We start from the raw sequence: 24,714 nt of genomic DNA, 5'->3' as shown, positions 1-24,714 counted from the left end.
TTTTCCGCCTAACATCTAACCTAAATATCCCCTCTTTTAGTTTAAAGCCATTCCCCCTTGTAGTATCACTATCTACCAATGTTAAGAAGTCAGTCCCCCTTTCTGATTGTAAGCTCCCTTCAAGTACTGGAAGGCCACCATGAGGTCTCCCCACAGCCTTCTTTTCTCCAGGTTGAACAAGCCCAGCTCCCTCAGCCTCACAGGAGAGGTACTCCAGCTCTCTGATCGTCTTCATGTCCCTCCTTCAGACCAGCTCTTTCCAGAAGAAGGAAAGATGTTTTGTACAGCCCCAATCCTTCTATCTTCCAAGACCCAGCATTAAAATCCACGAAGGTTTTGACAGTCAGAAAACAACCCAAAACTACCAGGTGCCACCTCCCAGGAAGTCATCCCCCATATGGATGTGATGAGATTTTCATCAGGCTGTTCTCTAGACTCATTTGGAGCAGGACTGAATTTGCAGTCACTAAAATGCCAACAATATGCCTTAAAATGCTAATAGCATCAGTACAACTAACAAGGACACAGCACTGTTACTGTTCAAGTAAAATACATAAGTGTTTTAAGGAAGAAATACTGAAGTTCGGTCAAGGGAAAAAAAAAAAACATTCATGACATTATGGCCATGAGCTGACTACAAGGTCCTCTGGTCTCTGCAAACAAAAATCGTGCTGTGATAAGAGGAAATAGAAATCTCCTCTCATCTTTGCAAGATCTTTCAAAAAACAATAACTGTTGATAACAGCCACTCCTTCACACTTCATGAGTGGAAAATTATCAGGTTTAATATACACACACACTTCTAATTTCTTATTTACAAGCACTGGGCATAATTTCTAATATAAATTAGGTCTTTATAAATAAATGCAGAATTACAGAGGCCTGCTAGCAACATCAGCAAACAGCTTGACTTACAGCATTTCAAATGAACCAAATCATGGCCCTCGAACCATATTAAAGTAATTTTTCTACGGAAAATTGGGTTTGCAATTCTCAGGCTCTGCTATAATAAAATACCCTATTAGTAAATCTGTATGGCAGCTGATTCCATGGAATGATTTGTGCTATATTTTTGCAATTATTAAGGGTATAGCAATGGCATAACTCTATGACTACACAAACTACGCTCACCTCTTAGAGAACAATCCTCCAAATGTTTTTCTTTTTGTATTAATCTTCCACACACTCTAAGTAATTTAGGGTTACCTGAAGTTCTAAAATCCTAGAAATTCTTTGCAGACTGAACCAAATGCTAATCTTCATTTAAAAAAAAAATGTTCTTCAACCCAACAGAGAGATAGAATCGTTGATTAATAACCAAATTTTCCATCATGTCATCTTTGAAGGATAGTTAAGGAAAACTCCCTTGTGAAATGTACTTTTGAAACATTACTGATGTCTGTATTTCTTTGATTTTCCTTGCTCTTTCAGTGCTTCCACCCCATAAAAAGATTTCTTGTAACCTTCAGAAATTATCTTGGTAAGAATGTTCATCATTACAAGAAGAAACGCTTATTAAAAAATTATATATATTTCATCAAGCCACCAAGAAAGTCTGGTCTTTTGACTAAAATTACCATTAACCAGTTATGGGACTGAAATCAACCCCCTAAGCAGATTCATGATCCCAATGAAATAAACTGAAATAGCTACCTCAGCTGGGCCAATATTTGGCTCACTGCAATTTTTACAAGAACTATTTAAGAAGCAAACGACTAGGCACCTACCCAGTAATCAAGCACGCTATCTGAGGTTTACTCTAGCCACATCTTGAGCACTCACTTTACCTTGATAATATGAGAACCAACATTAGCCCTTATTAGACTGAATTTGTATGGCCTTGATAGCATCACCTTATGCAAAGCAAAACGTATGATGACCAACTATTAACAATAGAGCATTAAATATTTAGACAGGCTTGCAAAATAATCCAGAATTAGCACCTCGGAGTATTGCATCCCACTGATATTCTGAATGCCACTATACGTAGCATTTACTCTACAGCTGATATGCAGGCAAGTCTTGCATTTGGTTTGGTGAGAGATTTCCCAAAGCGAAGAATGAAGAGTCTGGGCCACTGACATGTGAATTTACATTCTGGAATCTAACACTCACTCTTCAATTGCTCAAGTGTTTATCCTTCTCTCTTTGTCGACTTTCCTAAATCTTGGTAGACACGGAGCATCTGCTGCTGGGTTATGCTGAAACCAGTAGGCAGGTCCTATGGAGGAGCTAGCTCTGCTCTGCAACTGCTCCAGCAATAAAATGCAATCAGCGCCTTCCCAAGATTGCTCACTACACAGCAGCCAAATGAGAAAATACTGTCTGATTAGAGGCTGCATTCTAATCAAGTACAAAAATAAAACTTTCCTCTCCCAGAGGGACACAGATTATTAGTGATTATTTCTCTTGAAAAATCTCTGTTTCAGTAAATCATCTTTCCTCTCTTCACTTCAGAAAGTTTACACATAGCTTTCTAGGACGTCACTAAAGTGCGAGCAAACTATTTACATTCCTGCCATATGTCTACCGATATCCTGCAGCTGTCTAATTTACAATTACATATCAAACTTCTGCTTGCGTAAAGATTTGCATATTTCCCTAATTGTGTGTTTTTAACGTCAGTTAAGTAGATTAATTTATTTATATATACATTGTTTTTTTGGATTTTTTTTTTCCCCCCGCAACTGATTCAGGTCTATGTGTTTGTTTTAGTTTAAGCATTCAGTGTCCTGGCACAGGACATCAAAGAGATGGTGGCATCTCCACCAGTGGAGCTTTTTAAAGTAGAGCCAGACAAAGCCAGCTGAGCTGATAGTCCTGCCCCAACTGTTAGGCGGCATTGGGGAGCACAGCTCCCATTCGAAGAGCTCCTGTACACCACTCCAGTGCTGCTCCCATCCCAGCACAGGAAGCATCATTCTACACAAAGCCAGACACCAGGAAACACAGCTCTCATCCATCAGAGACAAGACAACTATATTGTCAGAGGTATGTAGTGTTAAGACTTGAATTCTGCAGGCATCCATATGCGCATTTCTTAAATTTAAGCACGTGTAATGACCTGCTTCACAGTCTGACCAACTGAATGCAACATCAGTCCTTAAAGACAGCTCTGTATGACCTAACATACCTTGCTGCATCAGGACCTGCAACTCCTTCATCTCCATGGTACTTCTTGGGTGCAGATTGAATATATAGCTTCCACATGTCCCTCACAAAAACCTTCTGTAGCTCAAGATGCAACAGAGCCAAAATGTAAACTCCAGGGCTGTGATTATTCAAGGATACCTCATGCAAATTTCTTACTCATTGCAATGATTTTTCAGTGACCAGGTGCTGAATTTCCATCTTTCACCAGCTCCACATTTGGCTGCCAAATAAGCCATCAGCAAAACCCCAACCTTTTTGTTTTGTGAGAGGTTGTGATAAAGGATGGGAAAGTTTTTATTTCATGTGGTACCCTCTCAACATAGCTTTGTGATTGGCATGCAAAGAGTATGGGATCTCTGCAAGGCCTGGGAAAATCCTCAGCATATTTGTCTCTGAGATGAACCAATAGCTGACAGGTATTTTTGCTGGACTCAGAGAGGCAGAGAAAAAAAATTAATTTTCTAATCTAAAGAAAAGATCCTCAGATTCTCTTTACTTTTTTCTTTTTTTCCCTGAACCAAAATTAAAAATATAGAGAGATATCAGAAAAAGCTAATCAAGTTTTCCCTTTTGGTGAAACAACATTCTAGAAAGAAAGTAATTTTAAGCTAATTAAAATAAGTTGCATTAGATGAAAAGAAAAAGCCTCATATTTCTCTTTTCCCATTAAAACAGAGTAAGTCAAAACTCTAAAGAAAGCCATTCCATACTAAAATTATTATCAGTTCTGCAAGTATCAAGAAGACGATATTCGGACATTTTCTACATTATTTTTGTCTTATTTCCACTTAGAAGAAACTGCCATTAAAACTGATGAGCTTTAACAACCAATTTTGTTTTGAAGAGACAGCCTTTTCTGGGAGAAAATTGTTTCAATGGAATTTCTTCTGTTTTGATCACTAGCTAATTATTCGAAGACACTGGAGTTCTCTGATCCTGGACATATGACATGGATTACAGAGAAACCAGCTGGAGATTAAATTTCTCACTCACATATGGAGCTCATGACCCTCTTTATGAATCATCACACCGTTTGTTTAATATTTAATGCAACTCTTAGTTACTCTGAAGAAAATGTTGAACAACAGGGGCCCATAAAATTAAAATCACACAGCTACTTGCAAATCCTCTCTCTTCTCTGGGACTTCATCACAAATCTGTCTGATCTAGGTTCATTAAGTTTATTTTTTCACTCTCGAGACGGCAAAATAAGATGGAACACTAAAAAATTTCATATAAACATATCTGCTTACAGCTTGCAGGCCTTAAGAGATCCAGCCTAGCCTTCCATGCAAACATAGGCATGGTAATATCTTGAGCTTCAGAAGAAATATTTCTGAGTGCATTAATCTATTGAACTCACAGAAAGAGTAGGAAATGAAAACTGTGCAACAGAACCGTGCAACCACTACTGTACATATAATTTCACTATCTTAAGTGCATAGACAATGCAAGCTGGAATGTTACTGCCTCAGTCATGCTCTCACTTTTCTCTGCTTCTGAACTTACCAACTCAAAACATAAATTCAGAAAACTATCAGCAGGCAACTACATATCTCAACGAAAGCACATGTGCATGCAGTTTGGAATATTTTATCTACTTATTTCCCCAAAGCTAAAAGAAATATGTATTTTTCTAAACTCATTTGCACAGCTTCTAAGCATTGCCGTCACTTTATTAAATTAGCTGTTCAAGAAGTTTAAAGCTTCCCCAACCCTCGCCATCCAAGCAAGGTCAGCAAAGTCAAGTCAAAACCCAGTTCCCATTATGTCAATCTGAATCTGCCTTTTGTTCAAAGACCTGTTTCCACTCAATATTAAGACAGGTCTAGCCTCCAGCTTTTAGACCAAAGCACAGATTTGCATCCAATCTGCAGCAGACGTCCAACAATCAAGATTTCTTTATAGCTATGCTACTTTCTAACATCACACTTCCCTCTGCCTTCCTTTTTGGTCCCATCAGAGCTCAAATACTTACCTACCACTGTCATACCAACTAATTGCAGGCAGGGAAGGAAACAGGGGGGCAATTCCAACAAAATTCATGCACTTTCTTTTTTTTTTTTTTTCCTTTGTGGTTGAATACTCTAAAGGCCAAACCTTGGCAATTTCATTGCTAGGGCTTACAAGTGCTTTTCAGGATAGCATCTCTTTCAAATAATTCCTGGCAGCGGGAAACCTGTGTGCAAAGGGCTATCTTTGCATCATAACTGTGTCATGATCCCTTACTCCCAAAGGCTGTGAGTTAACCACACAACTCAGTAAGGAAAAACACATAAAAAGACCTCCTCAAAAAACTAAGCAGCTCTCAGGAAGGGGTAGAAAACATGCTTGTTGCTGGTCATGAATCAACACATCCCAGTTGGGCAGCAGATCTGCCTGTGCTAGTCTACATGAGACTCCCGCAGCTTCTTGCCCTTTTTGCCCCCATGTTTGCCAACAAATTTCTTCACATCAAGAGCTGGGGTATGGCCAAGACTCTAAGAGCTCTAAGTGCAGATTGCTGATGCATTGCCCACTTCCCCTCCTTGCCCCCGCCCTCAGTCTGCATCTGAAGCGCCAGCTCAGTCCTCCCTCCTGCAAACCCTACCAGCCTTCCCATGGCCTTTGAAAGACTTCAAAACAAAGAAACAACTTACGAACAAAACGCCCATTTTGACCTGGAACTGAGTGACAGTGCATTAGTCAAATAACATATTTTTGTGGTTTGCTGTTAGTCACCTGGCATCAGTAGGTGTCATCATTAAAAAGTCCCTTTTAATGATATAAGGACAGCTTGAGCAGATTTCAGTGTTACACCCCAATAAAAACACTGTGGCACTGTGTCCATGCTGCTGAACAGCACTCTGGGCACTGTACAGACAGCATGAATTGCCCCACGCTGTATGTGGCTGTTGCTCTACCGGTGCAAAGCTGGTGGCCAGGGATGCCCAGGCCTTCCTCGTCCTCTCCCATCAGGTTCACATGCCTCATACAAAAAGCTGTTTACACTGCTATGATAAACAGCAAATTACAGGTTTTTGCATGGTTCTTTTTGCCAGTTGTGGCTTGAAAGAAGTGACTTCATGCAGTAACATCACCAACTGACTCTGTTTCTTCTTCATTCTTACCAAAGCCCATGCTTGCACAGGCAAAATTATTTTTGCATATGCAAAAAGCCTATCATCTGTGAAAATCTGAAATCTGCATGTGCTGCAAGCAGTTAATATATTCATGAGATTTTTTCCTGTGAAAAGCATGCAGTAGCACCCCTGGCTTCTGCATAGCCCTTGTCTCCGCACCTGCCATCTGCATAGCACTTATCTGGCCTCTGAGATGCCTGTTTGCAAGCCTGAACCCAACTGAATCACACAGAAACCTCAGGTCACTCAGCCTTCCAAAGTCAGGCTGCAGCAGCAGGGATATCAGTCTTCCTTCTGGAGTACTGAGCATCCACTTGGTGTTAAAAACATCATCTAGAGGAGGCTTTCTGCCATTAAACCACTTGTTGGGGAACCCTTAGTAGAATTATGCAAGTATATATACACACCTGAAGCCCGGAAGTTCTCTGTCCCATCCCCCCCGAGCTTTGCAGCCTGCATAGCTATTCCAACAGCACTTTCTTGCACACTCCCCAGCAGAATTAATTAATGTTTGCACAGTACTTTGAAGATGAAAGTACCAAGTGAGCGCTAAATATCAGGCCAGATTCTCAGCTGGTTTAAAAACTAGCATTTAGTGCATGACATCGAGGCCCACCATCATCCAGCCTCATTAGAGAGGTTCTGTGAAGAAAAAAGAACAGGACAAATAGGAAGAAAAAATACATATGAAAAATATAAAATAAAGATACAAAAATAAAAAAGAAAAACAGCATGGTAGCAGTAACTTTCATGCCTTTTCAGAGTCACTCTTTCTGCAGGTAAAAAACACAAATCTGCAAAGTCACAACACCGCTCTCCTTGATATCTCCTTAAAATTCACCTCTGCTATGATGCCTACAAATCATTCAAAAACGATTAGCCAGCTGGTGTTCTGCAACTTCTACATATTACACTCTCCAGAACCATCCTGCTCTTACCTTGGCCCACCCCAGTTGTTTAGTCCATGTGCTGCTTCTTTCCTAGCCTCTACTTACATACCGGCTGAGCTTGCGCAGGGATTTTTTCATATATACGGGTACTAGGTCCAGCCCCCAGATATATACACGCTGGCAAAATGTCTTTCCAGGCTCTGCAGAGAACTATGAATGTGCAAAAGTCAGTCTCAAAGGAAAAAACTCCATAGGCGTAGATCCACTTACTGAGATGTGCGTGCTCCTCTATACAATCACTGATCACAGCAATCAAGCCAGGAGGTTCAACTCACAAACTTTTATGCAGAAAGCAGCTGTGTGCTGTTACAAAAGGCACCACACTGTTGCATTTTAAGGACTAAACTTATTGCTTATACTGATTTTTTTTTTTAAAGCAAGAATCGCTCTTAAAATTGCAAACACGTGGTTCAAGAGAAAGTTTCATAAGCAAATCAGCCTGTCACTTGAATAAACCACAATAGTTATAAGGAGAGACATAGCGACTCTTTAAATATTATGGAGCCTGGCAAGGCTGCCTTCCTCTGGGGGCCTGAAATCCCACAGCTGCTGCTGAGCAGGGAGGAGGCACCAGCAGCCTGCACACACAATTCTTGTATCACATCCACATAATTTAGGAGGCAAATTCAGATCCTAGAGGACGCTTCAAAATATCATGGTCACATTTATTTCAGAAAGAAGCCACGCATGCAAAGAATGCTGATACTCTTTCCAGGGCCTCTGCTAGATCTTATGTTTACAAACCCTTGTCTAACCATGTTTCGTGTGTTCCTCAGAGTCAAGAGAAGAGCCCTCAAATCTCTTCCCATGTTCAATGGCAAGACTCCACTCACACATACAGCTAAGACAGTACTTCACTTTTAAGTAATAACATGAAAAAAAACTGCACTGGAAATGGGTTTCTATACAATGATATTCCACTGAGTGCTACAAATCCCAAGGACACGGGCTTTGCAACAACCTTTCTTCTGCAAGAAGAGAAAACCAGAAATAAACCTGCAGCTAGCAGCCCAAAGCCTCTCACCTGTACTCCCTGTGCAGCTGCACAAATCACAGGCAAAGATGACACCCTGCCCACCCAAAACTAGAAACTCTGCCCGTATACACACACCACAGGTAGCACCAAATTATGGATGCAAACAAATGGCTTAACTTTCAAGCCCCTGCAACTCACGCTCGAGGCAAAGCTGGCTATTTTCCCATCTGACTTTAGCTCTTTCCTACCCCTCTGGTCTGTTTTGTGCTCTTGCTTTCCTACTGAAGCCTCTCTCCACTAAGTAACATCCCTTCTGCCTCTTCAGCATGACTTAGGCTGATGCTTTGCACTTGTAGCCTTAATCTCTAGAGAGCCTGGATGAGGTTTTCAAAAGCACTTAGTGTTGACCTACCTCTGCTCCAAATCAGTCTGATCATATTAGGTTAACTATATTTAAGTTTGGCCATGTATATTTTGTCATAATAAACTTACCCCAAAGGAATGCAGCTGCTTTAAAACAAGATTACTAAATCCACGACTATTTATGCATCTCAATAAGGAATTTGATTTTCCACTTCCAGTTCTGCGGATTTTTTGGAGCATGTTGAATATTTAGTACTGGAGAAACAGAGGTCAGCGCAATTATATCCTACATCTTAAAAGGAAACAGTACGCTTTAAATTCAGTGCTATAGGAGGGCTGCACTAGAGACCTGAAGGCTCAAAACTCCTAAAACTGTTGATTAAAATTAACATCCATCTCAACTCAGCCAGAACGCTTATGCTGCAGTATCTGTGAAAGGCTCTGCAAAACCACGGTCCAAACACCAATTTTAGACCTCATCTCTCACCTCTTCCCGATTCACATTTTCAAACTGTCCGTCAATGACTGGTTCTAAATGGTACAGCAAGCAACTGCCAGTTGTCTCTTGTAACACAAAAGCATTCAAGAACCAATTTTGTTCTCCACAACAACCAGAGTAACAGTTGGTAAGTATAGGCCATGAATCTCAAAGCATGGGACTAAAAGTACGCTTCACAAATCTGTTTTTTGGAGGTTGTTTTCTTTTTTTTTTTTTAATTCAGTATGTTGAACCTTTTTGTGCTGCATTTTCCCTTTTGATATATATATTTTTTAACTGAATCCATAATTGGTCTATCTAAACGATTGACAGCAAAGGTGAAGGAACAGTCTGTTAGTCTTGACTGCTGGGGTAATGAATAGAGAAGCTGACATGTTAAATTTCTTCATCTCCAATTGGAATTATAAATTATAGACTTCTTTTGCATTATCATAATTCTAAGTTCATCTTATAAATAGAATGATTCCTTGGGGGTGTATTTCTAGTCAAAAAATACATATCTAATGCTCTTGTACTTTGCATACCTTCATATTTTAATATAATTGGATTTATTCTTCCCATTTTGTTCTTATTTTTGGAAATTAAGAATTAGAATCAGACCATCTTACTCTTTAAAACTGCTCCACTTTGCTTCAGCAGGACATTCTGAAATTTTCAAAAGCCATCAGTGATTTAACATATCTTCCTACAGCTACTTTCACAGGCTGCATCTTCACACTTGGGCCAAGGGCTGCTTTATCTCAGTTTCTACAAGCTTTGCAGGATACAAGAACTGAAGAAGTCTACAGGAACTGAAGTTTTCATCCCATAAAAAAAACCTTAATTTGGCCTTCATCCCTGTGCAAACTACTTCTGTGAAACAAATCATCAAGTTCAAATTAATCAGTTTGTGTGAGAGCAAACACGGCCCATCAATAAAAGCAAAGTAATAAACCACAGGGAAATGCCTCCAAGCCAGATACAGTGCATTTAAACTCTCCAATTTATTTTGCATTGGAAGGAGGGTGGAGATAGCTCTTAAAACTTTGGTCTAAATTAGACTTAATTCAAATCACACTGTTACAAAACCTCAAGGCCCAGCTCCTAATAGCAGTGCAATTGTCTGTGGAAGTGCAGAGGAGATGAAGATTATCTGCAATTTGGGATGCCAAAAGGGAGTGGGAAGACACCTCCTTTCCCAGTGCCAGGGGAGGAAGAACTAGGAAGGAACAGGGGCATGGGAGAGGAAAGGACAGGGAAGCACTTCAAATTAAATTTGCCACCATTCAGGATTCCTATTACCTCAGCAAAATTCCATTTATGACACAAATATATGTACCTTATTAAAGTAGCAGGATCTTCTCCTAACAAGACAATTAGCTTTCATAGGAGACAGACCCATGCAGGGTCTTGAGAATAGACTCTTGGGCATACATAAGTGCATAATACTGGGAACGGTTCTTGCAAATTAAAGATAGCATTTGTCAGCTCCAGTATTTACATTGAAAAAGCAGTGTTTTAATGCTGCATTAGCATCAGATCCCAGGGGGCACCCGAGGAGCCTCTAGCCAGGAGCGCTCGCCCAAGCAGAGGCCGCACAAAGCGGAAGTCCTAGCTGTGCCTCCTTGGGTTAACATTACCAGCAGGAGTTGAAAATCTGGTGCCAGTGCAGCAAATTCCTGCACACAGTTTAGACTGCCTGCTGCGTTAGGGCAACCATCTTGCAAAACATCCCTGCCTTACTCCGGCCTGGCTTCGCTGCTCTGCTCCTGGAAGAGGAGGAAACATTCCTGCAACAGGAGCAGAATTAACTACACAGAGATGTTCCTCATTGGTTTAACAGCAAAGCATTTTTAGGGTTCGGTGTCCTCCTGAGACCCATGCACCATGATCACCTTCTGGACATACCACTAAACACCCATGCGTCGTCTGCTGCTCTGCAGATTAGGCAAAAGCAGCTTTGTTTTATTTCAATTACTCTGGGGTTGGTAAATTGTCACCCTTATCCATCAATAGGATGGTCTTCATTAGTCTGTTCCCCATCATTTAACATGCCTATAAGCCATTGCCAAACAGATTACACCGACTATTCCATTAATATCCTATATTCAGCAAATGGGAAGGAAATTGTATTATTCTGGTAACTGTTTAATGTTTGCCACCAGACACACGAGGCAAATGTGTCCAGGAAATGCTTACTTGCCCCATGTCACCTGATGAACAAGTCCAGACACCCTATTTATCTGAAATGAAGCCACAAGAAATAACTGCAAAGAAAGTAGAGCGACATAGCATGAAGTAAATGAGCTAATAAATATTGCAGCATTTTATCCTAGCGTGCAAAGTAATGCTTTATTACATCCTTTAAAATTAATACGTGCTATTTTGTTGGTATCAACACACGCTCGGAACATCTGATCCTTTACACGCCACAAACCCTGTGCAGCGACAAATCAAACCCACCAGCAGTGCTTCATCACCTGAGCAAAGGCACAGAATGAAGAGCCCGAGCACCCGCTCTCCCTCCCCTTCATGCATAACCAATATTAAAAGCGGCATGAGCCATTTTATTCTTGTCAAGATCAGTTTTCTCATCTGGCTCCCACAAGCCATGTTTACGTTTCCCTATAATAGTTTTCCCATGTCTCTTCTTTCACCAAAATATAACCTTTTAACTATGTTATCAGCCTGAATTTAGCTTACAAATAAATAATAATCATCATCATTAATAATAATAAAAGCAACTTTCTTGCTCCCTCTGTAACAGAGAAGTAGCATTTCCAACTCTCTATAGCAGATGAGCTAAATTACGTTCTGAGGTTGCCCAAGATTCTCAGCCAACAAGAGAGAGGGTGGCAAAACTCTTCATGCCAGTACCCTCAGAAAGATGCATCCTGACCCAGCTGGAGTTTATCTGTTATTTCCCTGGTTTAGTTTTCACATGGGGGATGGGGGCATACTGGCAATAATACGCAATGCTGCACAATTTCCAGCTTTTTTTCAGCCTACCCATTTAATAACTAGAACATCTCACAGCTATTACACTACTAACTGCAACAAATAACTGCAAAATACACTGGGGGAATGTACAAATAAATTCTGGCACACCAGCAGCTCCATACCAAGTCATACGGGAGGCTGGCAATTGGCATGCTAGGATGTCCCTCACCACAGAAATAAAAGCGGGGAATGACGCCAAAGCTCACCATGCCTCTTGTGGAGGGGTTTCCCAGGTCTGAGGGCTCTTATTGGTGTCTGGGAGATGTACCTCACTGAACCACCCACCCACTCAATTGATGCTCTTCAGCTTTGTCCACGTTTAGCTGAGCCATTGTGTTTTGTCAAGCATCGGCTACAGCCGAGCTTGACAAAAACTGCAAGCCCTGGCAACAAGACCAAACCAAGATACAGAAGCGGCAATCTGAGAAGATACTCCCCAGGAATTAGATTTTGTAAACAAACATTTCAGCTAATTGCATTCTTGTTCTCCGTGCAATGAGAGAGACCATTTAGCCAGAGCATTTGTCTACGGAGTTTAGTTTCTTCCATTTAATGAATGCTGATCCTGCCTTAGCCTCGGCTGGTATATCATCAGGATCAACATGAAACGCTAATGGAGAAAGATGCTTAATATCATTTCAAGTGTTTAAGTTACAACCACAGCTATTAAAGCAAATCCATTTTACCTGTTCCTCCTCAGGCTCCCCAGTGAGACAGATTTAAAAGTTTCCGTGGGGAGAAGTGATTCATAAATGGCTGCACAGATCAGAGAATAAAGCCTTTCACTGTTAATTACAGCCAGCGCTTTCCAAACTGAAGCTGGTCATTTTGCCGTCACAACACATAATTAGCAAGGCTCATTTTCTATCGTTGCCTTCACAAATGAGTTCACTTTCTAGAAAGCAAGGTGGGTGCCTCCAGCAGCGGGCACGGGCAGGCCAGCCAGCAAAACAAGGCTTTGTGCTCACTCTGCCTGGAGTCCACGGCAGAAACTCCAACGGGGTCCCCAGTCTTTGTTTTCAAACCACTAAGTTAAAGCTCTGAGTGTGAAATAGCCTCGACAGTGAGTAAGAGGAGGTAGAGGAAGGAGCACCTTTGGCTAGGAGGTTTCTTTGTTTTCTGGCATTTGTACCCCACAGCACAACTACACTGGGTCCATCTAGCCCAAAAAGCACCTGGAGCATCCTTGCATGGGGATTTCACAGAAATAGCAGGAAAGGAGGATATGTTAAGAGAAGATGTTGCTCTTCCCTGGCTCGGAGAGAGGGCTCTCAGCCATGATCTGCATTTTAAAGTGGGACTGTTTCTTTCTTCCCACGGCTCAGACTGCCCCTCACCTTTCTGAGGAACAACTTCTCTGCCCCAGAGGTTTCCGGCGGATGCACTGCCAAGATCCCTTTTTTTAACAAGGCACCCAAAATACCGGATGGGGCCCCAAGCGCTCGCCAGACAGAGCACACTTTCCTTGCTGTGCTGGCAGCCATCGTTCGAAAGGCTGAAGCTATCCTCACACAGATTTTAAAAGGCCACTGTTTATGCATGTAAATTCTGAAGGGCATTAGCAACATAGCTGACACACACTGACAGCCAGTGCAGCTCCGGGAAGGGAATAAGCAGCAGCGACTGCCTGAATAATTGATGTGCTTTTACTCTGCCCCATGGCCCAGTTATTACATTGCTCACTCTCTTCAACTGCCTGTGGTTTCTAAATTAATTAGAAATCTTAATGTCATGGCCAGCCATTTAAAAAAGAGAAAAAGGCACCAAGTACAAAAGAAGAGAGTGCTACAGATGCCCTTGAGCCTTGGGATCTCTTACTTTGGCCCGGGCATGCAGAGAATGAAAATAAAATCTCAATTTCTAAAAGTTCAGGCCGATGCTAACAGCTGAGACAAGCTGATGGCAGACCCTCACATGGTGTGAAATCCATCCTGCCAGTAAAAAGCCCCAATTCCTACCTCATGGGGATGGATACCCACATATATGTCACCTCTCTCAGACTATGGGGCAACAGCTTTCCAAAGGATAGCACGCACAGAGAAGCTGGTATCTATTCAATACAATGAAAACAGCCACAAGTATCTGACAAGCACCTAGCCTGGCCACAGCAACGCACTGTACCAGATGGAAGGATGCTGCTGAACTGGGTCTGGAAGAATCACAGACCTCACAGCTGCCCCGCTCACACAGTTGACAGAGCTAAATGGCTCTGTGGGATCCCTTTCACAGGCTGAAAGAAATTGCGTGCAGCCACCTGACCGCAGAGGACAGGAGCGGCTGATAAAAATAACACCTTGATCAAACATAACAATGTAAGCGGCCATTACTTTGCAACGTACGTAGCCTTATCTACTTATGATATTGCTTATGCTTAGACATTAAAACAATGTCTATGGCTTTTAAGAAACCCTCTGGGAATAATTCCTGTGTTTGAGCCACACTGCATTAAAGCACAGGGAGTTTCATTCCAAGTCCTTGGGAAGCACTTAGCCATGATGAATCTGGGAGTATATTTAGTTTCTTACTTGCTTGAGAAGAGAAATACAGATTTCTCAGAAATCTCTTTAAAATTGTACCAAAAGCACAAATAAACACTGAGGATTGGATTTGTTGAGATTTAAAATTGCTCAAATAACTTAGAGTCTAATCTTTCACTTTTTTGTGTAAGAAAATCAAGCAATCAAAATACCAGTGAACTGCACAGTGCTGCACAGTCCTTCTCTTTGCCAACACGCAGCATTTTACTATGATCTGCAGGATACCTAGGCAGAAAAATGTATAAAACGCTTATTTACTCCCATCTTGAAATTCATGATTTTAAAGAAATTGGATTTTTGAATTTCTTTTTGACATGGATAAAATAACCTTACAGTCAGAGCAATGAATTGAGTCCCCATTACATTTATCCTACAGTTTCCACACACATTAAATGCCCACATGTGACAGTCCCAGGGCAAAATGAGCTGGCGATGGTAACGTAACATATTACAGAGCTTTACATGATGCTGAAAATCCCAGCAGAAGTATCCAACAAAAAGAGTCCCATTTATCATCATGAGGAAGGGAATTCAAAACACTGTGATGATGATACAACAGGGGAGCATGATTTATAAAAACTTAATGCATTTTAATCAAAGCTTTATTTAATCCTAGAGTTTGTCCTTCAGTCTGCTGTTTTTTCTCTCCTGTTGTAAATTTATGTTAAACTGATATACAGAGTCCACCACAGAAGATAGGCAAGAATGAGAGTAAGATGCAAATGGGTATTAGTTGACAATATACACCCTCACCCCTTCAAGAAAAGGGTACATGTGACATTTAGTGACGTGGTTTAGTGGGCATGATGGTGAAGGGCTGATGGTTGGACTAGATAATCTTAGTGGTCTTTTCCAACCTTAATGATTCTATGATTGTAGGCCCATTTATTGTGTTCCTACATACTTCCTGAGAAATGATGGCACTTCCATTTGTTGGAAAGGAAGACAGATTTCCAAAGCCTGATACACAAAGTAGGTGGCACCAGTCAACTTCTGTGATTTGTATTTACCCTCTTTGTTTACTACTGCCTCTAAAATGAGCATGCTAATTATTGGCAGCACAACACTGCAGAGTGGGCTTTTTAATACTTAGAATTTTAGACTTTCATGTTATATATTTCCTTTGTTCTCCATGCTGTGGCATCTACATGTACACATCTCACTCTGAAATTACTACAGCTGTACAGCTAGAAGGAGGTACCAGCTGTAACATGACTACAATGCTTCAACATGGCCATGCCCTCCTTGTTCAACTTGAACGTCACTTGTCCCCAGAAAGGGGCAAAGTGCAAAAACACACAAGGTCCTGCAGACGTGCTTGCTTCTCAGCCTTGGAAAAAAGGTGAAACAAAATACACGAGACAGTGGCAATACAAAGCAGCACCGCTTTCCTTGCTGCTTTCCAGAGCCTTGTCTTTCAAGATGCAGCCCCTGGTAAAGTGGCTCATGAAAGTTTGATGAGCACCATTTTGTTTAACACCAGCAACAGAGCAACAGCCCTGTCGAGCTGCAGTGCCCAAGCAAAATGTCATGACCCAAGAGGATCAGTGCCCTTGGCTGCATGAGGCAGCTTCACAGGCAGCAGCAGGCCTCACAACCTCCAGCGCAGGGTGCACCACCCCACAGGTGACTTGGTCACCAGAACATCACAATGCTGCAGCAATGAATGCTGTGCCTCCTGCCATCCTTGCCTGCTGTGCTATATGTCTGTCCAAGGCAGGCTTGCAAATGCAGAGAGTTCCAAGCCATTTTCCATTAGCACATGTAAATCCCTTCCCTGCTTATACCTGCTTCACGTGTACATGCATGGAAAAATTTCACAGTGTGCTACTCTGTATTGTTTTACTTCAGTATTTTATATGCTTTCCTGGTTTTGCTTCCCTGCTCAGTTCCTATAACAGAATATTCTCAAGAAACTGTGAATGTGTAACTGAAAATGCACAAAATCCACACACAGGGACAGTACCGTAGACTTACGTGACATGATTAAGTTGAGCAGTTTAATATTATAGCATGGCTAACGAATAGTATTAGAGCATAAGATGCAGTAATTACCTTTTCTTGCTCTTCAGGTACTGAAAATCCATACACTATTTTTGCAGAGTAGTGAATTCAGCATTTCTGGAAACAAAGAGAAAAAATAATTAAAAAAACATTTATAATTGCCTCTGAGGACTTATTACGCACTCATGAACTTTCTGCTATACAGAAATATAGAAACTTCCTCTGCAATAGAGGATGCAGCAATGAATAAATGTTTTTGAACAACAGATTTGCTTTTTAAAACCCTGTGTACATTTTTTTTTTTAATCTCTATGCAGCACATCTCTGAATGTGAAAACAATAATAGCATGCAACTATCAAAGGCCAGATGAAAAAAAAACAGTGGAAACTACCCTTGTCAACTGTTTAAAAAAAAAAGAGATATACAGGTAGCTAGCAGATACACATGCACGTACATAAGTCTTTCTTCACTATAACAGACTCCAATGTGATCTTGATAAACTACTGTTATGCTTGAGGATTTAGCATATATTTTTAGATAGTTTAGATAGCTGTTGCACTTGAATAATAAAGAAATATCTGGTCTGAAAAGAACATAAATCATAACTGTAAGGATTACTGTACTTCAACAGTTACATGATAAATTTCATCCCCGTATGTTCTCAGTATTTTCTTCTAAATACAGCGCTTCACGCTAAATGTAACATCAATTGATAAAAGCATGAAATGCATGGATCCAGGTCAGCCTCCTGTAAGTGCTGGGTTTAGTACTACTATTTACACATGAAACACTGTTCATAGTTAGGGTTGCTACATATGAAACTTCGGTGGATATCAGTTTCACCAAAGTCAAGCTGGATGGCATAGGACCCTAGGACATCATCCAGTTCCATTTAAGCAATTAGAACATAAAACAAAGAAATCCACACAAGTGAAATAGCAATGACTTCTCCTGCCTGAATTTTGTTTCCAACAAAAGGTATATAATCTGGAAGAAGTATATTAAAATGGTGAACAGGTCAACAATTGCAGAGTCCAAATACAAAAGGATCTAGCATTGAGTCCAGTTGCTCCCATGGACTTATGCATAGCAGCAGGTCCCCGAGACTTTCCTTATAGGGACTACAGGTCAGCATTCCCCCAGCTCCTTCCCTTGCTGTGGTCCCAGCTCCCCACACCACAGCCAGGCCATCCCATAGCCTAAAAAACTTTGCAGACCAAAAAAGCAGCTCCAGGTACTGCTTTAATCTTTAATGCCCCAAAATGAAGTGGTTTTTTTTGTTGTTTTGTTTTGTTTTTTACCCCAGAACTACACATTCTTTGAGAGATAGTCCCGTGGGAGTAGGAAAGTGAAGGAGCTCATATGGCTGAGGCACTGGTCCCTGGTGCATAATTAATCTTATTTACGTACTAAAGGAGCAATCACTTGCATTCAGTAACCTTGGAAGTCAGACAAGTAAATTAAAACTTAAAACAAGGCCTGAGAGTCCAGCATGCACGCCACTTTCTGAGTGATTTCTCTATAATAGGCACGAATGGATGCTCTGGAAGAAAGAAAGAGACCTTTTCCAGGTCCATCTGTCAGCAAAACTGCCTCTGTAAGCAATAAATAGGTTTTGTGCCATCTAAGAAATTTACAGACAAATTCAGGGTAGGACTGGCTATTATTTCTCCTTGTACAAATGAAAAACTCCCCAGATGTTAGCTGTTTGCAGCCTTGGATTTTGATCAAATATATACTGTTTCAGTAAAAAAAAAAATAAAAAATAAAAAATCAGTTTTACAAGTGTGGAGCAGAACAGGCAACACCTCATGAGGGCATTCATATGCTTTACTTCTAGGAAAAGCGCCATTTGTTTGGACTGTTCTGGTTATATTTTACAGCAAGAACTCCACCTGAGTCCAAGAAGCTTTCGGAGAATAACTGAATTGATGGCAGCAGTATGGAGCAGAAATGGTGGTTTCCCTAGGCTGAAGAAGTTAATGTTTGTTACCCCATTACCTTGCAACGGCTTTTTAAATGAAATTAAGATGAGATCTTTGTTTCATTTATGAGACCCTGGATTTAACTTCTGCTTGGAGCATAAAGGGCTAGAGATAGCACAACTTACAGTGGTTTATGGCTCTACTGTGCCATTTTAAGGATGCAATAGATGCTCTCCTCCCAGCTCACCTTTATTTTATCATAATGTGAGCATACTGACTGGTAAATCTTTCTTGGTTTCCCTCCCCAAATGCCAGACGTATAACCTTGACTTGGCCTCTGCCATATGCTATTTTTATGCAGATTTCAAATGTAATTTGGGGAATTCTTGCTCTTATTTTAATCACAGAAAGGAACAATATATGGATTCCAGCACAGCAAAGATTTTGCAAAACACTTGCTAGAGAGACAGCACTGATTAGCAGTAGGTGCACAGCAGGAGCTGTAGGGATTTAGAGTTAGCTGATGCCCTAAAACATAGAATAAACGTATTAAAGGAGACATTGCTTTATATGTGACTCCTGTTAATGCTCACAGTCTTACAGCACCTGCCCCCTACGCAACAGGTGATCACTTTAGTTCTCTTCCACTGCTCTCCACACCACTATGCTAACCTGATCCGCTCTGAAACCACCAGCACCGAGTGACGCATCCGCCTGCACAGGCCATGGGCGCGCTGCTCTGCCTCACTAGATGCCAAAAGAAGGGCAATTAATCTGCAAGCCAGCACGCTGTTCAACCGCCGTGCCAAAACAGAAGCTGCTATTAGGGACAGCAACGATAAACACTGTCTGTTCAGCTACAGCAGCGGCTGAGAAGAGAATCCATCGAGACAGGATGGCTCACCCTTGAGCTGCCGTATTGCTGCCAAGCCAAATGCCCAGCCAGTCATTAACTCTTATGGCATAGAGACCTGCAGAAAGCCATGCAAAGGTTGAGACATCCGACAGGAGGCTGGGGAAGTAGCACCAAGCACCTCACTTCTGCCTCAGTTCACATGCAGGAGCAAGCAGCCGGCATGGTGCTTTGGGAGGTAGAATCCATACGGAGCAGCACAGCATCACTCCAAGGCACCAGCATCTTCCACCAGCCCTATGAAACGAAATCAGCAACTTTCACCTACAGTGGCTTAATTAACATGCACCCTACAGATCCTCCTAAATCCCGCATATTGCCATCCTCCATTACCAGACTTTTTTGATGAAAGTGATTAACGCTAACAATTATAATTTGTGTTACAGAAGCCCGTAGAGGCGTTGGGTAGGCTCAGACTTCATTGTTCGCAGAACACAATGCAAAGAAATCTCCCTCCCGAAGAGCTCATCCTCTGAGAAGACAAGGCAATCAAGGAACAGCAGAAAGAAAAAGCAGTTGCTTGAGGTCAAACGGCAAGCCACCGGAGGAGGTGGAACAAAACCATCCCCTCAACTGTTCATGCTGACTCTCCAGTACTAAGTCGATCAACTAACACACTTTATTTGTCAAGCATCAAGAGCAGACCAAGTGATTCATAGTGTTCTTTGCTGTTCTGTGTTGGAAAAGCTAACCATAACAGCAAAAAAAAATCTACTTTAAGTGGACTTCATAAATGTAAGATAGCGAGTGAGACTTCAACAAAACACACAGTCCCCATGCATAAATCTTAAGTCAAAAGAGCTCCTTGTTTTGCTAAAATGCTAGGTCTATGCAAAAGAACACCTTCTGTCCCCTAGGCCCTTTTCCCCCTGCAAGATCCTTTTGGGCCTAAGCAGAGACAAGCTGCAAAAGAACAGCCTGTACTGATTGTCCCATGCCTTTTTCTTGGTATCTGCTGCATTTGAAAACACACTTTTTAGTACAAGAGAAAGGTATATCCAGCCCTTTGATGACAATGCATCTACACACTGAATCATGAAAAGAGGAACTGTCTATACATCCCCAGAACATGGCAACCCTACAATGTGACCAGACAAAAATTCACCATGTGACAGACGTGGACAAGTGCCTGCTTTGTGACAAACCAAAGCTGTCACCTACTAATATGAGTATGGATACTATCTGATGGAGGATATCTCTGTGGTTTTCAACTGACAGGCACACTTCAGAGCTGTACAAAATGTAGTCCCACTGGATGCTACAGGCTTAGATCATCCTGACCTATCGGAGCACGTGGGATGGAGCAGCAGCTTTTGCACACCTCCCAGCACGCACTCCCTTCCACCTTCCAAATGCTTCCCATACTTTTTGTGCACATTACTGACAAATCGATCCTTCTTTATTCTTCCATCAATGCTTTCAACATATGATTGCTCAAGCGACCTTCCCCATCTTGCAATTTTTTAAGGAATGGTCAATCTCGATATGCATAATTATAATTGCAAATGGATCATTTTATCTTGTACTCTTCTGTTTTAATGGGATTATGTACAGTCAAATCTCTAAGGTAACATTTAAAGTCAAAACCTCCTATATCATTCACATGTGCTTTAGATACTTAAAAATATTAATATGCAACTAGTGATATTATCAAAGGTTAAGATTTCTAACTATCCGGACCAGTTATGACACCATAAATCTGAAACATTTTCACTGATCACTAGAAAAATCTTTCAAAGACAGTAAAACTGGAATTCATCAAAACTTCCTGCCATACAATTAGTCTGCAAGAGAGTGCTCCCGTTATGCTCTATACTGTGAAAGTACAAAGTACTAGTGTGCAAAGTGAGAGAAGCTTTTAGTCTTTGCAAACAACTTTAGAGCATAAAATATTAAAAGCAATGCTAAACTAATCTTTGGCAAGAATTACAAGCAATTCAGTGCAACTCGTATTATGAATTCCTTTGGTTTATCATTTAAAAAACATTAGAGTCTACCATTATGGTTGTGTATCACAGTGCTGTACATTACATTAACCTCTATAATTTTCTAACGTGGTATATTGCAGTAACGCAAATTAGACTATCTGGCAAAAAGGCTTAAAAAGATGCAATATTTAAAGTGAGCAGACAGGAAAGCTCTTTGCTCCTTCCTGCCAAAGACAGCAAGAGAGAGTCCAGTCCTCCTTTCCTCAAAGCAAATGGTAAAATCCCATTAATTTCCACTGGAACTGACAGATCCAAGGCATCTGGGAAAGGATTCAGTCTAAATACATCACAGACATAACAGATGAATGATTTGGGGTAGAGGGGTCGCCTGCTCTCATTTTAACACTTCTGTGTAACAGGAACAGTGCAGGTCATTTCTGTAAGCTTGCAAATGCTTTGTAGGCTTTCAGTAGGATTTTCCCTTCAGCAATTTTTGCCTTCCGTCTCCATTTTCTTCTTGTTCATTTGTCTAATAGCTTTCAAATCCGTTATCTGACTGCAGAAGAAGGTTAAGGCCTACCCTTAATACCTTTGCAGGGCCCACACAGATGAAATTTTGTCCTCCTATAATTAATAGGAAAATATTTATTTCATATACTCCAGAACAATCGCATCCCTTCCACTAAGGAGACAAACTGCAAGCTAAATCACGCATTATTTGTAAGTCTTCATAGCAAGACAACTATTTCAGGTAAGAAAAACAATTGCAATAAAACACTCATTGTGTTCATAAATTACTCTAACTTCAAGATTAAATTCTTTCGCTCACAAATATATCTAGCAACTGAAACAGAAAGATTAATTTGACTTTGTAACAATTTTTGAAGATTTTTTTTTTCTCTGTGGGACAAAAAAGAGACCAAAAAAAAAGTAAAGAAAAAAGAAGAAAAACAGGACATCGCCTACTGTTGGGACAACAGCTCTCACCTATGGCATGCTGGATTTGGGCTTCTGCTCTGCATCATGCAGAACACATACTTCAGCTTCATTTTCCCCCCTACGAGGCCACTGGGACATTGCTCTCCTTCCAGTATAACTACCTGGCTGCCTTCCCTTATTTTCCACTTCTAACATATCAAACAGAACTTGAGAAAGCTCCATCCAAACCTATATGCTTCTGTAAAATATATTGAGTTTGTGGATAAAAAGGTCAGCTTCATTTTGCCTCAACTGGCTCCAGCTCCCAGCTGTGGGGACGGATGGCTGCTGGGTTAAGCGAGATTTTTGTGTGTGTCTTTAGAGCAGAAAGCAGCCATTCTTTCATGCTGGCATCCCAGGGGCTTTTCCAAGCAATATACTGGTCTCAAGTGGTTTTAGAAGCAAGCAACCAGGCCCTGGTACTGGAAGATCCAGTGGGTTCTCTGCAACAGCAAGTCATTTAACCTGAGAGGAGAAGGGAGCCTGGGGTCCTGTCAATTCTAATCCTGGGTATACTTGCCACAGCTGGATTTCTTCAAGTCAGGGCTATTACACTGGCACACCACTGACCAAAGTCTTCTGTTTCATGTAAATTCCCAGCAAAAACCTTAGGAGATAAAACCGATTAATCCTAATTAAAATGAGAATCAAGGAAATGACACAGTCTGTTGAATCTACTTGATGAATCAAAAGCCTCCCTCATTTCTATGTTAATTGTCTTTTTACAAATGTGCAATACTTTCATATGCACAGAATAACATTTTCATATTTTTCTTCACTTGGAGCATCTCGGGCCAGATGTTAGAAAGCACTCAGAGAGCCCTTCAGCATATCAGGCAACGCAGAAGTACCTAAACGGATACTGAGTTGTTCTCAGACTTCTCCTGGGACAGCCCAGAGCCTGCAGACAGGACAGAACAGAACCATCACCCACCCAGCCCCACAGACAAAGCAGAGATCTGCTAGAAAGAAGGCAAGCAGTAACCAGCAGTTTGCTGTGGTCAGTTTGTCAATGCAAAATGTGAGCGTGATCCTGGAAAGACGACGTGCTGCCAGTCTATACCCAAAGCATCCCATGATCAAGGAGCCTCATCAGCACCTGGGAGGGAATATGGAATGAATTGAACTGAACCAAGATAAACCCACTACAGCCCTTCTTTCTCTTTGCACAAGACTGATAACACTAAGGTGAAATAACAGTGCTTGATTTTTAATAAAAAGGCTATTTTCACATAACACGTGCATTTGGAAAAACGATCAACATGCAAAGACATTCTTGAAATGAAGAAATACAGAACAGATCCCTTCAAAGACAGCTCACCTTAGGATATGAATGATTTACAGAGGAATGGACACCACATAACGCTAACGTCAGCAAATTAAGGGGTGGGATGCATTTGCCACATCCAATTTGTATTCAGTCAAAATAGAACATTGCCTAAAGGTGGGGGGTGGTACAAAACTAACCTAAGAAAAGTGGTAAGGGAAACTGGATGAAATCCAGAATCTGCTGCCTTACTTGCTTAGACAACATTTATTATGGTTAAGTTTTATTATACAGTAGTAAAAAAATTACAAGGCAACATCCTGTGTTATTTCCCACTGGGATAAATGATACAGATGTACTATTAAATCTCAAAACCAGCACCGGTCTGCCAGGCTACATTCCATTTGTGTCTTTATAATGTGTCAATAGGCTGACATTTATGCCTTCTGATGGTAAAGCTATTTATATTATAGACATTTAAATGTACCATAAAACGCTTAGCACTACACAAGCCTAGAACCATTCCAATCCTTACCAAAACAACACATACAAAGCAAAAATCCTACCAGACACCAGTACCCAAACTTATGAGATATTAGCTCTATCTTTTCCATGCCAAGTCAAAATTCTGTTTCTTTAAACAACCATATAAAAGAGAGTTAAAACAATCTTTGTGCTGTGCAAACGTTCAAGTCGTGCTTGGATTTAATTTTGTTTTATAGATTTCTGTCCTTTCCCAAAGCAGCATTCTTCAAAATCCAAATCATAGGCATTGTTATCTGTTGGGTGACAGGACATGCCGAACACTTAAGCAAAACTACAGGCCAGCAGGCAGCGTCTATCCTAACACTTGTAACCTACAAAAGGAGCTGCAAGTCACCTACCCAAGCTCTACGTTGCTGTTACCCACAGCTGGGGAGTCCCTCACTGAAGTCCATCACAGCCTGCAGCCCAAAGGCATCCCGAGCTAGGCAAATATACTGGTAAACGGATGGTCCTACAGGGATCCCACTGAACCTCATAGAGGGCAGAGAGAGATGGTCACTGCTGGCCACAGGCCAGATATAAACTAAGACACAATCTCAGCATCACCACCGGCACCAAAGATTTGGAGGGCAT

General features: G+C 41.2%; 1 protein-coding gene across 14 annotated transcripts in view; it reads right to left on the bottom strand.

Annotated features, from left to right (window-relative positions):
• Positions 1-24,714, bottom strand: part of ADGRL3 (adhesion G protein-coupled receptor L3) — a 490,362-nt gene that overhangs the window by 380,787 nt on the left and 84,861 nt on the right. For all 14 annotated transcript variants that reach the window (XM_021393480.1, XM_021393481.1, XM_021393496.1 and 11 more), the window contains one exon: positions 16,635-16,700. The gene's annotated coding sequence lies outside the window, so the exon portion shown is untranslated. The remainder of the gene's footprint in view (positions 1-16,634; positions 16,701-24,714) is intronic.

The sequence above is a fragment of the Numida meleagris genome, chromosome 4 (genome assembly GCF_002078875.1).
Source record: "Numida meleagris isolate 19003 breed g44 Domestic line chromosome 4, NumMel1.0, whole genome shotgun sequence".
Taxonomy (NCBI): domain Eukaryota; kingdom Metazoa; phylum Chordata; class Aves; order Galliformes; family Numididae; genus Numida; species Numida meleagris.
The sequence above is the reverse complement of the archived record's forward strand: the minus strand, read 5'-3'. Positions and strand labels throughout refer to the sequence as shown.